Source organism: Ursus americanus, chromosome 11 (genome assembly GCF_024610735.1).
Source record: "Ursus americanus isolate L20-20 chromosome 11, mUrsAme1.1.p, whole genome shotgun sequence".
NCBI classification, from domain to species: Eukaryota; Metazoa; Chordata; class Mammalia; order Carnivora; family Ursidae; genus Ursus; species Ursus americanus.
The window spans coordinates 59,513,621-59,528,211 of NC_142137.1; the positions used below are offsets into that span (position 1 = coordinate 59,513,621).

At 39.8% G+C, this 14,591-nt stretch overlaps 1 protein-coding gene and 1 pseudogene across 7 annotated transcripts in view; one reads left to right on the forward strand and one right to left on the reverse strand.

The window, feature by feature from the left end:
- The window catches only part of UST (uronyl 2-sulfotransferase), a 299,636-nt gene that overhangs the window by 122,308 nt on the left and 162,737 nt on the right, over nucleotides 1-14,591 (forward strand). The window lies entirely within an intron of this gene.
- LOC123797427 (dnaJ homolog subfamily A member 1 pseudogene) lies at nucleotides 1,507-2,750 on the reverse strand (annotated as a pseudogene).

Below are 14,591 nucleotides of genomic sequence, written 5' to 3' on the forward strand. Positions count from 1 at the left end.
AGGATCACCTGCCCAGGTCGAAGAGTCTGGGATGAAGGGGTTGAGAAGACGTAGGCCTCCCTACTGAGTTTTGAGGAGTGGTGGACAGGAGGATGAAGATAGGAACTGCTTTGAGAAGCTTGGCTTTAATAGGAAAGAGAAAATATTGATAGCCTAGCAGATGGTGATGATGGTGGCATAATTGTGTAGTAGAGAAATTGAATTGTAGGAAAGAAGTGATGAGTCATAGATTCAGTTCTGAATGGGTTATGGATTGAATTGTGTCCCCCCAATGCCGAAGTCCTAACCACCAGAATCTGTGAATGCAGCCCTATGTGGGAGTACGCTCTTTGCTGATGTAGTAGCTGAGATGAGGTAACACTGGATGAGGATGGGCACTAAATCCAGCGTGACTGATGTCCCTATATGAAGAGGGAAGTCTGGACACAGAGACAGAGACACATGTGAGGATGGAGGCAGAGGTTGGAGTTATGACGCCACAAGCCAAGGACACCAAGGATTGCTGGCAACCAAGGGAATCTAGGAGAGAAGCATGGAGCAGATTGTCCCTCTGAGCCCCCAAAGGAGGAGTTAACCCCGCTGACACCTTGATTCCAGACTTCTGGCCTCTTGAACTGTGAGAGAATAAGTTTCTCTTATTTTAAGCCACCTAATTTGTGATACTTTGAAAGCCCTAGAAAGTAATTCAGCTGGGTTGAGTTTAATATCTTCAATTACCAGGATAGCATGAAGTGTTACGCCCTGTTAGGCATTGTTTGGTTTGATTTAATGAACATGGAAACCATCCTTAGAAGTCTGTCATTAGGATCATTTCAGTGCATGTTTGTGGTTTTTTCAACATTTGACACTACTCAAATTTTCCCCCCAAATCCTTTCCTCAGTTTTCTTTGTAATTCTTTTTTTCCTCTTCATACTTCTCACATCTGTAGCTATTTTATTATTATCCAATATTATATCCAAGATAATATATATATATTATATACTATATAGATCCAATATATAGTATATAATAAAATAATATATTAAAAATAATATAATACCCAATATAATTATATATAAGGTATATTATATATTATGTAATATATACTATTGTTATTATATCCAATATAATTATTCAATATTCTCTCCAGTGTTCTCTTTTGGAAATTCATTTGTACTCTTCAAATTGTATTTTTAATATACAAAAATCTTATTATATTATATTTTTCTTTGGAAAGGACCTCAGTAAAAATCCATATAAGAGAAAGTTACTTGAAAAGGAAACTTCCTATTTTCACAGGACCAGGGGCTATGAGACCAACAGAGAAAAACAGTAAAGAAGTCTGTTGCCCTTTAAAAAATATGTCTCTATTTTTTTTGAGCTCTTATATTTGAGTTTATTCTTCATTTAACTTTTAAAACACTACTATAGTTGAATATTTAAACAAAAACAATAGCAAGTAGTGAGCTATGATTATAGTCCTTCACTCATTCACTTCCGCATATAAATGGCAGCAGTGTTATTCACTGGCCCCATTAAGAGGTCTGACACTGAACACCACCCCTGGGATGGTGTTCATCATTCTCATAGGCTTCTCCATTGTAATGGCGCCGTCTTTCCTGATTTGGATCAAAGTCCACCAGTTCTACCTGGTCCATTTCATCAGTCTCTTCTACTTCCTTCCTCTCAGGTAGGAGTTTTTCCAGCAAAGAGAGTTTATCAGAAGAGAGAAAACCGTTCTCAGGGAAGTTTACCTTAAATTCGATGATTAGACGACCCTTCTCATATGGTCTATGATAAATTGGCATGCCTTCATTTAGCACACACTTGATATCGCCATGCTTGACAATTTGACCTGGATGAGAGGTCATGACGATGGTTCAGTTGTCAAGAGTAGATATTGGCTTTCGAAAGCCGCACAGTGCTTCAACCAGCTGTATGTCTATACACATGAAAAGGTCTTCTCCTCACCGAGTAAAAACAGCATGGTCCTTCTAAAACAATGATAATATCTCCTGGTTCCAGTCCTGGTTCTTGGTCTCCTTCACCATGGAATGTTATCTTCTGGCCATCTTTCATGCCTTTGTCAATATGAACTTCTAGAATCTTCTTCTCTCGAGCTATCTTCCTTCCATTGCAGCTTTTACATCTATCTTTAGGACTGATCCATTCCCCATGGCCCTGGCACTCCATGCACACAGATTGAATTTGCTGAACCATTCCAGGTCCTATCTGATGAATTCTTATTTGCATTCCAGTACCTCGGCAATTGGGACAACATTCAACTGCTCCTTTCTTACCACCTCGGCCTTCACATTTATCACAAACCACATTCTTTTGCAGAGCTAGTTTTCTTGTTGCACCATTATATAAATCTTCTAAGGTTACTGAGAGCTGATGCACAACATTTTTACCTTTCCTTTCTCTCTGCATCCTTCCTTCTCCTCCAGAGAACATATCAAAGATGTCCACGGGGGAGCCAAAACCACCACCAGCTCCACCTTCTTTAATTGCCTGTTCGCCTCCTTTGTCATATAATTCCCTTTTCCTTGCATCAGAGAGTACTTCATAAGCTTGAGAAATCTGTTTAAACTTCTCTCCTTCATTTGGATTCTTATCAGGGTGGTACTTCAAGGCCAGTTTCCTGTAGGCCTTTTTCAATTCCTCCTGGGTGGCATTAGGTTTGACCCCCAAAACATCATAGTAAGTGGTTTCTTTCACCATTTTCTAAAGCCAGTGAGAGGTCCGAGGCCGGTGTGGGGGAGCGGGAAGGAGAGCATTGCTGGGCGCAGCTCGGGCAGCCGCCGCTGCTCCACGTCTCACCAAGCGTTCTGGAAAGTTCCACCTATGTCTCTATTTTTGTAGGAGACTTCTCTGCCTGCCTTTTAACAACCACTACTACTGAGTCCCTAAGAAAGACTACATATTTATTTGTTTGTTTTCCTGTCAATAAATCCTTACTAACATTAGCTGAAAGGAGATGTTCTAATGTTCTCTAGGAAAGACACCATGGTTTACAGTCCTTGTTTAGAGCCTAAAGAGGAAAACCCACGTATCTAATAATCCTAATAGGTAAGTGACTTCCGGAAGATACCGCAAGTACATTTACTTTCAGGTGTCTTGGCCAAGCATTGGTCAACTTGGAGAGGGTTTCTGGATCAAAAATCCCCCCTTTCCCTGAGGGCAGGATTGCTGAGTTTTATGTACGCACACAGTCTCCCTTGATCAAAATCACTTTTTCCTGAGGTTCAAGAGATAAAGTAATTTCTTGTTTCTATCGCTCAGAACCTATTTTTGAGCACATAGAGGTGGCCATCCACCTTGTTTTCCTCTTGTCTGTTAAGACCTGCGAGAAGCAAATAAATCTGGCACTGACTTGGATGTGTGCTTCGCCCGCTTTGTCTAGCTGCTTCCTATCTGACAACAATTCCTGGAGCCATCGCTGCTGATGAGAGGGCCTTCTGGGTTTACAGCTCCATCTCGTCCTGTTGTAAATAACCTCAGATCCCCATTGTCTGACTTTCTTTGGGGAAATAAAAATGGCATGCTCAAGAAGTTTAGAGCTTCTTATTTTTATCCAAGGCAGAAACAATGAAGTTTCTTTATAGTTATCAATTAATTATGAAATATTCCAAAGACAAAAAAATTCGTGAGACAAATAAGACGTACATCCCAGTGCATCCACCCCTGAGATTTAAAACGTGTTAACTCCTTTAAGATGCAAATTCTTCATTCCGACTTCCAGATTTGTTCTTGGTGGCTAGGGAGTCTGAGGAGCATGGATTTTGGAGTCAAACCTCAGTTCAGATCCTACTATATAACTAGTTACCTTAGAATAAACACTTCAGCTCTTTGAGCTTCAGTTTTGTATTTGTAAAAGAGGATCGTTCCATCCACCTCGTAGCGTTGTGAGCTTACAGAAAGCACTTAGCGCACCAGACACAAGTGAGCACCCAGCAGTGGGTCTTTTGTACCCTAGGCATTGCTTATTTACAGCCTTTCCCAGATTTTGGGAACTCAGTTTGCTATTACTTAGAGTAAGACTCACTCCCAACCCCCTATCTATTTTCTTTGGATTTTTAAAAGCAATTAATTACACGTCAGGTGGCATACCAGATACCAGTGGAAGAACTTTCAGGTTCCCTGGTTACCCCCTTTCTTTCTTGGGCTAGCTCGGAACAGTACACAAAGCCTTCCATGACCTTTGGCATTTAGCTTTTCTTAAGCCTGTGCTGTTCTCCGTGTCCACACCTGACTTTACCCAAAGTCCTTTTTAAAAAACACTACAAAAGTGAAGTCGCTTTTCATTTTATGGATGAATCAATTGCACTGGGTAATAGGTTTGTGTTTAATGATTCATGATAAATATATTAGGTTTAGAGAAAGAAGTAGCAGAACAGAATGAGGCTGGGAGTTAAGAATCAGTTTCACTCAGATGAGCATGACCTTGAAGGAGTCCGTTCCACCCTGTCATTTTTTTTTTTTTTGATCATTGCAAATGATAGGAAAATTTATAGACTCGAGTATTTTATTTTTAAATAACTTGAGCATTTGAGTTCGGTGGGTACCCTAAATAACTTCATACTTAGGTATTTTGTTTGAGATGGATAATTAATAGCTTAGAAGATTTAAAAAAAAAAAAAAAGAATCTGCCAAAGGGGAACAAATCAGCCTTACATAATAGGTATTGTTTCTTATCCTGAAGTCACCTGTCTTCCTCCTTCACACTTCCTTTGAACTCATCGCAGCCCTTAACCATTAGCATGGAAGTCTTTGGCCCAGCCAATGGCCTCCTGAGATTTCAACTTTCCACGGAAATCTGTGTCCAAGTTCAGAAACAGTATTTCTAAATTTATCAGTTTTATGAGCATGTAATGTGTTCACTCTTTCCCAAGAAGAACATAATGAATCCATTTCTTACTCAACAAATGGTTAGTACTATTAAGCATATCTTCCACTTTTGTCTTTTTCTTTTAATTAAAAAAATTCTGTGAAGCTACAGGTCTAAAATATGTGGTTTATATAATTGTTCCCTTAGCATCTTCCCCACCCCACTCCCCAAAGCCCAAGGGCCAGTTATTGCTGATAAGATGTTCTCCAAACCTTATCCAAACCCGTACCAGTCACAGTCACAGACTTAATATGTTGTCAGGTTTGGGCTGCCTTTAACGAAAAAAAGCGCTTTAAATGAAGCATAAAATTTTTAAATTGCAAATTGTTGTTGGAAAGCATATTTAATCAAGAAATTGCTTTAGTAAATTAAGAAAACTCATGCCACCATTTTTTTTTTTTTGGCAGGGTAACAACTGCCTGAGGGTTTTCAAAGTTGTAGTAACTTAAACATTTTAGCAGCTTCCAATATAGTTACCTAATTCTTTTTGTTTGTTTTATTTCTTCCTTGACCATCTGATCAGTTCTTTTTGTTTTAAAAATTATGCATGCCCCTATTTTGTTTTGATTTGGGAAGTACAGAAAATTATAGAGCAGCAGGAAAAAATAATCACGCATTATACCACCCCTAAGAGACAACCATAACAAAGCATTTTTTACAATCCTGCCCAATCTTTATTGTGTATTAAGAATATGAAAGCCTTATGTATCATTTGTTGCAAATATTTTGCCAGTCCTCGTATGTACTTTTTATGTTTAATCAAAGTCATACATATACATAGTGCACAGAGTTTAAAGGACCAAATGGCTCATTAGCTTGTGAAAAAGTGACCCCACTACACCCTCCCCTTACTTTCTGCTGTTCAGAAACAATTACCTTATGCTCTTTCAACCAGTCTTGAGGATCAGCTTTCATATCTCCGAGTAACTGGCGTATGCTGCTTCTTGGTTTTACTCAGCTTTACGCTTCATCTGTTGACATCCTTCTGTTGGAATGGGAGGATTTAACACTTTCATGGCAGCCCACCGCCCCCCATGCAGCACCCCCTCTTTTCAGCCCCGCTCCTCCTAAACCAGGTGTGTGTTATTTGGGCAGCCTCAGAACTCGGTGTTTCTACTGCTGACACCAGGCAAATAATAGGGGCAGTGGGGCCATTATGAGGTTTTTCTTCCCCGTTCAGCTTTTTGTTTTCTTTGTAACAAGTAATTGTCTTGTTTCATAAATTGATTTTCACACTTTTCGCTAACCTCCAAGTTACTGTGAGACTTTTTTCCAGTGGTGTAAATCCCAGCACCTCCAAACACACTAGGGATGTATCGAAGTCCGGTTGCTGAGGTCTCTCCTGGGCCTTCTTGCCAGCTCTGGTCTGGGCTCAGCCCCCAGCTCAGATGTGTCTGGGAGTGCCCCCTTCTGTGTTCACTTCCCCCCACCCCCCGCACCCCATGTTGCATGAGTTTCCTCCTGCTGCTGTAACCCGTTACCACAAGCCTGGTGGCTGAAAACACAAATCTATTATCTTGCAGAAGTCTGAAATGGGTGTCCCTGGACTAACATCAAGGAGTCAGCCAGGCTGTCTTCCTGCTGGCAGCTCTATGAGAGAATCCATTTCCTTCCCTTTTCCAGTTTCCACAGGCTGCCGACATTCTTTGCCTCGTGGCCCCTTTCTCCATCTTCAAAGCCAACATTGTTGCATTTTCAAATTCCGATTCTTCTCTTTCTCGTCCACTCATGAAGACCCCTGTGATTATGTTGCGTGTCCCTGAGTTGTCCAGGGTAATCTCCCCACCTCAAGATCCCTTTTGCCATGTAGGGAAACACATTCACAGATTCTGGAGGTTAGGACTTGGGCATCCTGGTGCAGGGGGATAGGGGGAGGCACGCATTATTCTGCCTTCTCTACATATCTTTCTCTTTCCTTGGTCTCCAGCAGCTTCTTGAGAAAAGGTGCATGGTATGGAAGTTCTCTGAAATAATGCACTTCTGAAGATAGCTATTCTAACCTTGACTAATAGTTTGACAGGATGTAAAATTCTAGGTTGGAAATCTCTCTCTCTTAATCAGGATAGGCGAGGGTGATACCAAATCTCAATGGCTGCCCACGTTAGAGGTTATGTCTTGCTGATGTAAGATCCATGTAAGTGGATCCATTGGCTCTTTTCTTTCTGAAGCTTGCTCCAGATCCTGGCTGGATCCACCTTGTGGCTTCGCCATCTCAACACAGGACCTTTGTGTCCCTGTGGCAGGGCAGAGAGGAGCTAGAGGGGTGACGCATGTCACTTTCGTGAGATCCTGTCGGCTAGAACTGGTCAGGCCAAGCTCAACTGTAGGAGGCTGGGAAATGGAGCACTTGGGTGCTTTGAGCATCACATGTCTCTGCCACAAAAGAATTTCCCCCTTCAGAAGGTTAGTCTTTCTCCATTTCACTACAGCTTCTAGTATCTCTGCTGAGAAGACTAATTCTTGACTTCGTATGTGAAAATCTAATCTTTCTCTATGGAAGCTTCTTATTCCTAATGTTCTAAAATTGTATAATGTTGTGTCTACTGTGTGCCAGTTTTCTGGTCCTATTCTGGACACTCGGTGGACCTCTCAATCTGGAAACGAAGATCTTATTCTGGAACATTTGCTTGACCTTCTTTCCTGATGATTTCTTCCTCTGCATTTTCTCTTTCTGTCTTTCTGGAACTCTTTAGTTGGTTGTCGAACCTCCAAATATAGTTGTCTGTCTTATTTTTGTTCCTCTTACTTTTCTTTTCTTTGGCTTTTGCCCTGCTATCTGGAAAAGTTTTTCAACTTTGTCTTCCAGCCTTTCTGTTGAGTTTCTTCCTCATTGTTTTCATGTTTCTAATTTCCAAGAGCCTTTTTTTGTTGTTACTGTTCTCTGAATGTTCTTTTTTAGAGAATTCTTTGGTTCCAAATGGGGCCTTTTACATTTTTTACAAAAGGTTATTCCTAGATTTTTTGTTGTTGTTCGTATTCTGAATGGAATTTTTCCACTATGTTTTAAACTGATTGTTATAATATTTAAAAACATTATTGATTTTGTGCATTATATATACTTATGTTACTCAACTTATCTATTTCAATCATTTTTCCTTAATTCAATCTTTTCCTTAATAGGGACTCACATAATTGAACAGTATTCGTTTTTTCTCGTACCTCTGTTTTAAGTTTAATAGCATTATGTAGAATAATATTGAGTAATGTAAAGTCTATTGTGGGGGAGTGTGTCTTAATTCTCACCCCGTCACCCACATTTAGAACATGTACCTGGCACATAGTAGCACCCAATAAATATTTGTCAAATGAATGAATGGCTATAGACAGCATCTTTGTTTTATTTGAAGTTTTAGTAATGCTACAAGTGTCTTATACTAAGTGTAATTTTGCTACTTTGTTTAAGATAGATATTCTTTATCATGCTAACAAAATATTGCTACTTTTCTGGAAGCATACAATTATTTCAGGGAATCTTGTTTCCTTTGTGTGTTTTGACCTTGCACTTAGAAACATGGTTTGAATTGATTTAGTTCAGTTTACTTTCAGTTTAAAACTAAGGGGCAGACAGCTTGAGAAGTATAAACAGGCACTTTTTATCAATGTTCAATTTGTTTTAACATCTTTACTAGTGATCCAGAGGAAGAAATGCTCAGAAAAGTCCCTGAGTTTGTAGGTGACTCTGATCTTTTCTTTCTTCCGTCTTTTTTTTTTTTTTTTTTTTGTGGGAAGTAGTACTCAACCACAGGACTACCTACGAAACCTGACGTCTTTGTCAGCTCTCACCTAAGGGCTCCCACCCGGTGTGATACGACAACCCAAAGGGGCTATCAAAACGCTGGACATCCTCCAGCAGAGGACATAAAGTGCCTGGTGGAAGCTACGATTCATCCACACCTGAAAGATTATATGCAGTTTTAGTCGACAAAGATCAAAAGAGGCATAATTGAGCTGGAGAACATCCAGAACGTAACAACTTGAATGCTTTTGGAAGGTGGAAGAAAAGACTAAATTGATTATGATTCTTGCCAGGAAAGACATTGGCTTGGGAAAATGATCAAAGTCTATAAAACTAGAAGGAGTGTGTTTGAGGAGAACACAAAACTGTTCACCAAGACCTTAAGCTCATCTCTGGTCTGAAATAAATAGAAATGATGTCCCTCAAATCTTAAATAAGGTATATCACAGACAAAATGAAGGATATTCTGCTTCTTATGGTGAATAATAAACAACTGGACCTCATTTGCCCAAATGGCAGGGCGGGCCAAAATTAAAAATCATTCCCCGTAAAATGTATATATGTTCATGGATGACAAATCCGCAATGGCTAAGGAAGAGAACAAGGTTGTTGGGAGGGACAGCCTAATGTTTCAGAGTTGATGTTCTTAAATCCAGTTGGATCATTCTTATTTTGTATATAAAATGAACATTCTCTTTTTCCCAATAAGAACATTGTTAATCATTGACACTTCTTTACAATTCAGTAATTATTGACGTTTATCTCCAAAGTTATTCGTTGACTTGCTGCTGCTCCGATTACCCCCTTGGAGGGCTCTGCCTGACTCCTGCACCTTCCGTGACTGCCCTAGCTCGAATGAGCATCCTGGGACAAGCCCAGGCTTCAGGTTGTACTAGTTCTTAGAGCTGACAAAAGCCAACTATGTTTCTTGAGTTTTCTTTATCTCATTCATAAAATGAAAAATATTAATGATTTCCCTGTATTCTTCGCATTCTCATTTTTGTGAAAAGGAATTCAAAAAATGTTTGTGAAAGTGGCTTTTGGATCTGTAAGGCTGTGTCGCTGATGGGTAAAGATGGGGACGGCCTGTGTCCTGAACCCCTGAGTCCTCAGGGAGCCGCCTCTCTTTCCCAGTTCCTACAGGGACACTCTGCAAATGAACCCCTTTTGCCCCTGAAGCCTCGGGAGAGGTAGGCTCAATGACATCCTGACAGTTCTCTTCCAGGTTCACACCCTCATCTTGATCTTGAACTTTTACTACCCTTGGAGGTAAGAAGGTGCAGGATAGTCTCTATCTCTTCCTAAGACCCAGAGCAGACCAGCTGGACTCTCCCGTTAGCCTTTCCCTGTGGCCATACCCAGACTCCCTCTTGGCTGTTTTCCTCCCCAGTAAGGGGAAATTGAGAACCATTTACTATTACACCAGCTATTTGGGACCCAAGAACAAAATGAGCAATGTGAAACAGGCCAACAACAGGAAGAGATTAACAAAGGGCTCCAAGTGGAAAACAACTTTAAAAACTTCGTACGGTATCTTGAGAGCACTATTTCTTGCCACCATGGCTTAGTTTTGCCCTTGAGGAATATAGACCTTAAGGACTCTTTTTCCTTCACAGAGCAGAAGGTCCCTTTGAACTCCTGTTAGAGATCATTGGATGCAAAACTATAAAGCAGTAAAAATGTTACTTAGGATTTTCTAATACTCTCCCATAGCAGTAGTTGGCACACATTGTTATACTTTGAAATGTCACCTGTAGGTATATATTTTTATCTCCCCGAGTATATTGTAATTCCTTAAGGACATGGAACGTGTTTTATACATCTTTTATGGCTTAATGGCTAGTACCAATTATATGTACCTGGAGGAATCCTTTCATCTGGCAGTCAGAGATATCCAAACAAGCTTGTCATCCGTGTTCGCTCTCTCCAGCAGGATTCCACGGCTCACTGCTAGTTTAGCATGGTGCCTGATAGTCAGAGGTGGCCTGGAAAAGGGGGTGCTTCTTCCCTGGACTTACATTTTCCCCTGACTTTGATTCTTATGCCACTCTTATTTTTCCTTCTTTTTTGAAACCAGATACCCCTTTAGTCTGGCCAAAAAGAATATTCCACTGAAGATGTGTGTCAGGACTTTAAAGGAAAATCTGCAGAGTGTAGTTTTATGAGGATCTGGGGTCCCTTGATTCTGTGCTAATTTAACTGCATCATGGATAGAAATATCGGACTAGGGAAAAAACAAACCGATCTGGGCTTGTCGTCTGTTCACTTAACAGATAATATATGAGTGTTATCCGGTCGATGTTTCTAAAATTTCAAAATTTGTTGAGAAACAAGATGGACACTGAGGAAAGACATCATTAGCGTGGTGGCCATCGGCTTCTAGGGCTTAGTGAGCCTGACTTGAGATTAAGGCTGACTCTTAACTAACTCTGTGATTTGGGACAGATTTCTGAATGTGTGTTATCCTGTTTCCTTGTCTGTGAAATAGAGACAGAAGTCCCTACTTGAGAGGGTTGTTGAGAGGATGGATTGAAAAAAACATATAAAATGCTCAGCACCAGCTTGCTGCAAATTTCATCTAAGTTACATGCCCTAATGTCACTAACTGATGAACTGAGTTTTACTGAGTCCAGATCTGAATTGCTAATATTTGTAGTTATAACAGCTATCCATTTGTAGTATCTGAGGCCTTTCAGGGTAGATGTTTTAAATAAATTTGATTCCATATGTTTTGTGGCATTTGGTTCCAATCAGATCGATCTGTTTTAGCCAGGTTTTTTTTCCCCTAGCAAAAATGTGTTTTTGTTACTAAATGTTTCTAATAGGTCAACATAATATATTTGTAATCAGTGATACAGTGACATACCTTTTTAGATTACTGTTTCATCCGATCAAAAACATGAAGGACTACTTGGTTATTGTTATGTACTCAAAGCCAAGTGGTACATTAGTGAAGTGTCCCAGAGAAAAATGATTTCATTTCAACATTCTAGACTTTCAGGGTATGTTTTTTATCTTGGGGGATGAGAAGGTCAACCATTGTTACACAGAACAACAAGTCACTATTTTACAAATATATGATTTTGTATTTTAGTTATAAATATCAAATTTCTTTTACCTCTATGTAAACATGTGTAATTTGAATTATTAAGTTATACATGTTTTCAAATGTATGTATAATGCGAAAAGTATACATGAAAGATGAATTTTCCTTCATTTTAATTACAAAATGCTTTCGTAATGTAATGTTTGAGTAAAAGAAAATCTTTTCATTAGCATCACAAAAAGACTATTGATTGAAAAGGTGAATCATCCCCTTTTGGGGGGATCTAAGAACTTAAATTATTCCATCTGTTCACATGGGTCTCATTCTTGAACATATCAAAATATTTTCAATAGTTTACTCTTAATCTTCTAATTATTCACAGTTGATGTTATGATTATATGATCCTTGAATGTTTGAGTTACAACCCAAAACTATAATTCATCCAAAATTAAGGATTGTAGGGATGTATTTTCATACGTGCTTTTGTATGTATTCCATATTTCATAATTTTAAAAGCTTAGAGTTATCTTCTCATAAAACATTTTGGAATTTTTAAAAAATTTTTAAAATTATTATATGAAGGTCTTTTTTCTAATAATCATTTTATTGGAAATTATATTCATCTTTAGATGTTATCTTTGAGAAGCAGTATATTTTCATGAAATTTCTCTATGTTGTCGGAAACTCTAATGAAAAGTAACTCAACTTTTTTATATTTAAAGAGCTCTAATTATAATGGATGCTCAAATATGTACATGGGAGTACCATCTGCTTTTGGCCTTGAATAGACTCCACAACAGAGTTCTGAAAGTTCCACCATCAGCATAGAGAGAAATGCTCTTCTCAGTTCTCAAAAGTCACCAGCTAAGGCGTAGAAAATGAAATGGTTCTCTGATTGTGCTAGAGGCAGTTAGAAATAGATGACTGATTTTATTAAATGTATGATTTGAAATTCTTCATATACATGTATATATAAAAAGATCGAAAACTTCCGTCTCACCCTAAATAGGCTCTACTGATATTCCAGCTTCAGGTGCCCCAAGGAGCTCTGGGTAGGCACTTTCTGCTGTTGTGTTTTGGCACCAGAACCTGGAGGTCCCTAGGGACTCAGAAGCTCTCAGAATCTGCATTATTCATGCAGTGTTGTTCAGCGTTGCTGTCCTTGGGACAGCGTGTTAGCAGAGGGGACGTGTGCTGGCAGACCACCTCCGTTTTCACTTAGAGAATTGCCAGCCTGTGCTCCTGCCTTCTAAGTGATTACTCTGCTGTGGTCGAAGTACCTGGCAAGAAGATAAATCTTGCTGGATAGAAATTTCTCAAGTACTTTTCCCCCATCAAAAGTGATGGCAGATGTGATGTGTTTGGATGGCTAAATAGGCAAGTTCCATTTTCACAGGATGGATAGTGCATATTATTTTAAGAGCAATTGCCTTAATTATGCAAATGTAGGAAGAACTAACAAACCTTATTGAGAAAAGCAGTAGGCCACAGTTCTGCATGATTTGGGGGAAGGAGGGACATTTTCTGCTATTTATTTAATGAGTTAGAAGTTTGTTTCCAGTTAATGGAGCCTGGAAATAATTTGATTGTGTTGAGGAAACAGATAAATTTCATAATTAGAATAGGTTCTTTAAATCTCCTAAGGTAGTCTTGAATACCTTCTTGACAACCCTTCCTACCTAGTCCCCTTTCTCTTCCTCCAGAGCTCTGTTCCAGGTGCAAAGGACAATCGAGCCCATCCCCCTGTTCTTTCAGACTACAGCCCACCTGTAATTTATGCCATGACTACAGGCTCACAACCTGAAAAAATGTTACTGAAATTAACCCAGAACCACTAGATGGACCTCTCTTTCCTGCTCTCTCCATTGATCAGTGTTAGTTCAACTTTCTAGTAAATTTAAGGACATAGACATATGCATATGTATATACACACTTGAAGGTATGAGGTTAGGTGGGCAAAAATGTCACATTTTAGATTTTTCCCTAATATGAGTAAGCGTGCACAGCAGTCCCCATTTCCAGTGATGGTAGCAAGTGATCTTAGTTTCTTCCAGTATAAACTCACCTTCTCAGGGGTCTCTCCCTGCATTCCTTTCATCCCTTCTTGTGGCCAGTCAGTGGTTTGTGTGACCTCAGGGGAATGACACCTTGTCCCAATGCTGTCCTCGTCCAGGATCATCCCAGGTCACTGGGCCTGGTCTTGGGTTTCAGCCTGTTGCTTCTATAACACTGGCCCCAGCAGGGCCTCTGCCCAGCAGGCCCACATGTGCTGCATCTTCCTTGTCCGGACCCCAGGGACCTCCGACATTGTCTCATAGCTTCAGAGAAATCCCAGAAGACTTTTCATAGTGAATTGCCCCAGAACCATGTCTCTGAGTAGCTCCCTCAGCCAGAGACACCCAAAGGCTCAAGCTGTGGTCAGGAGCGTAGCCTCTCTGTATGGCCTAGAGCCTCTGCGGACACCCCCTGTGGAGCTGGCCCCCTTCCTCTGGGATTTCTGTCAACCCACCCCTCCCCAAGTCACGTGGCGGGGGGGGGGCATGGGTTGCTAGACCTTTTCTAGGGACACAGACAGCTTCTAGGACCTAGTCTTGTCCCTATTTATCCTCACATACCAGCCACCGAAACCTATATTTCCCTTTGGGAAGCAACTAGCTCTTACTTTATTTATTTATTTATTTTTTACCAGTCTTTGATTTTATTGATAAACTTGATGTCTTCTTCCTTCAGGCTTTGCTTTTTAGCTTTTAGAATTCCCAGTCATTCTTCTCTCAGTCAGTTGGCTTTGGGAAAATTTGGCTTTCAAAACAAATAGCTTTTCTAGAAAGTCACAACTGAACACTTAGATGCCCCAAAGAGACGTAAAATAAAAAGAAATTATCAGAAAAAAACAATTTGGTAGGAAGATGAAATTGTTTTCTTTTTCTATATTGTCTCC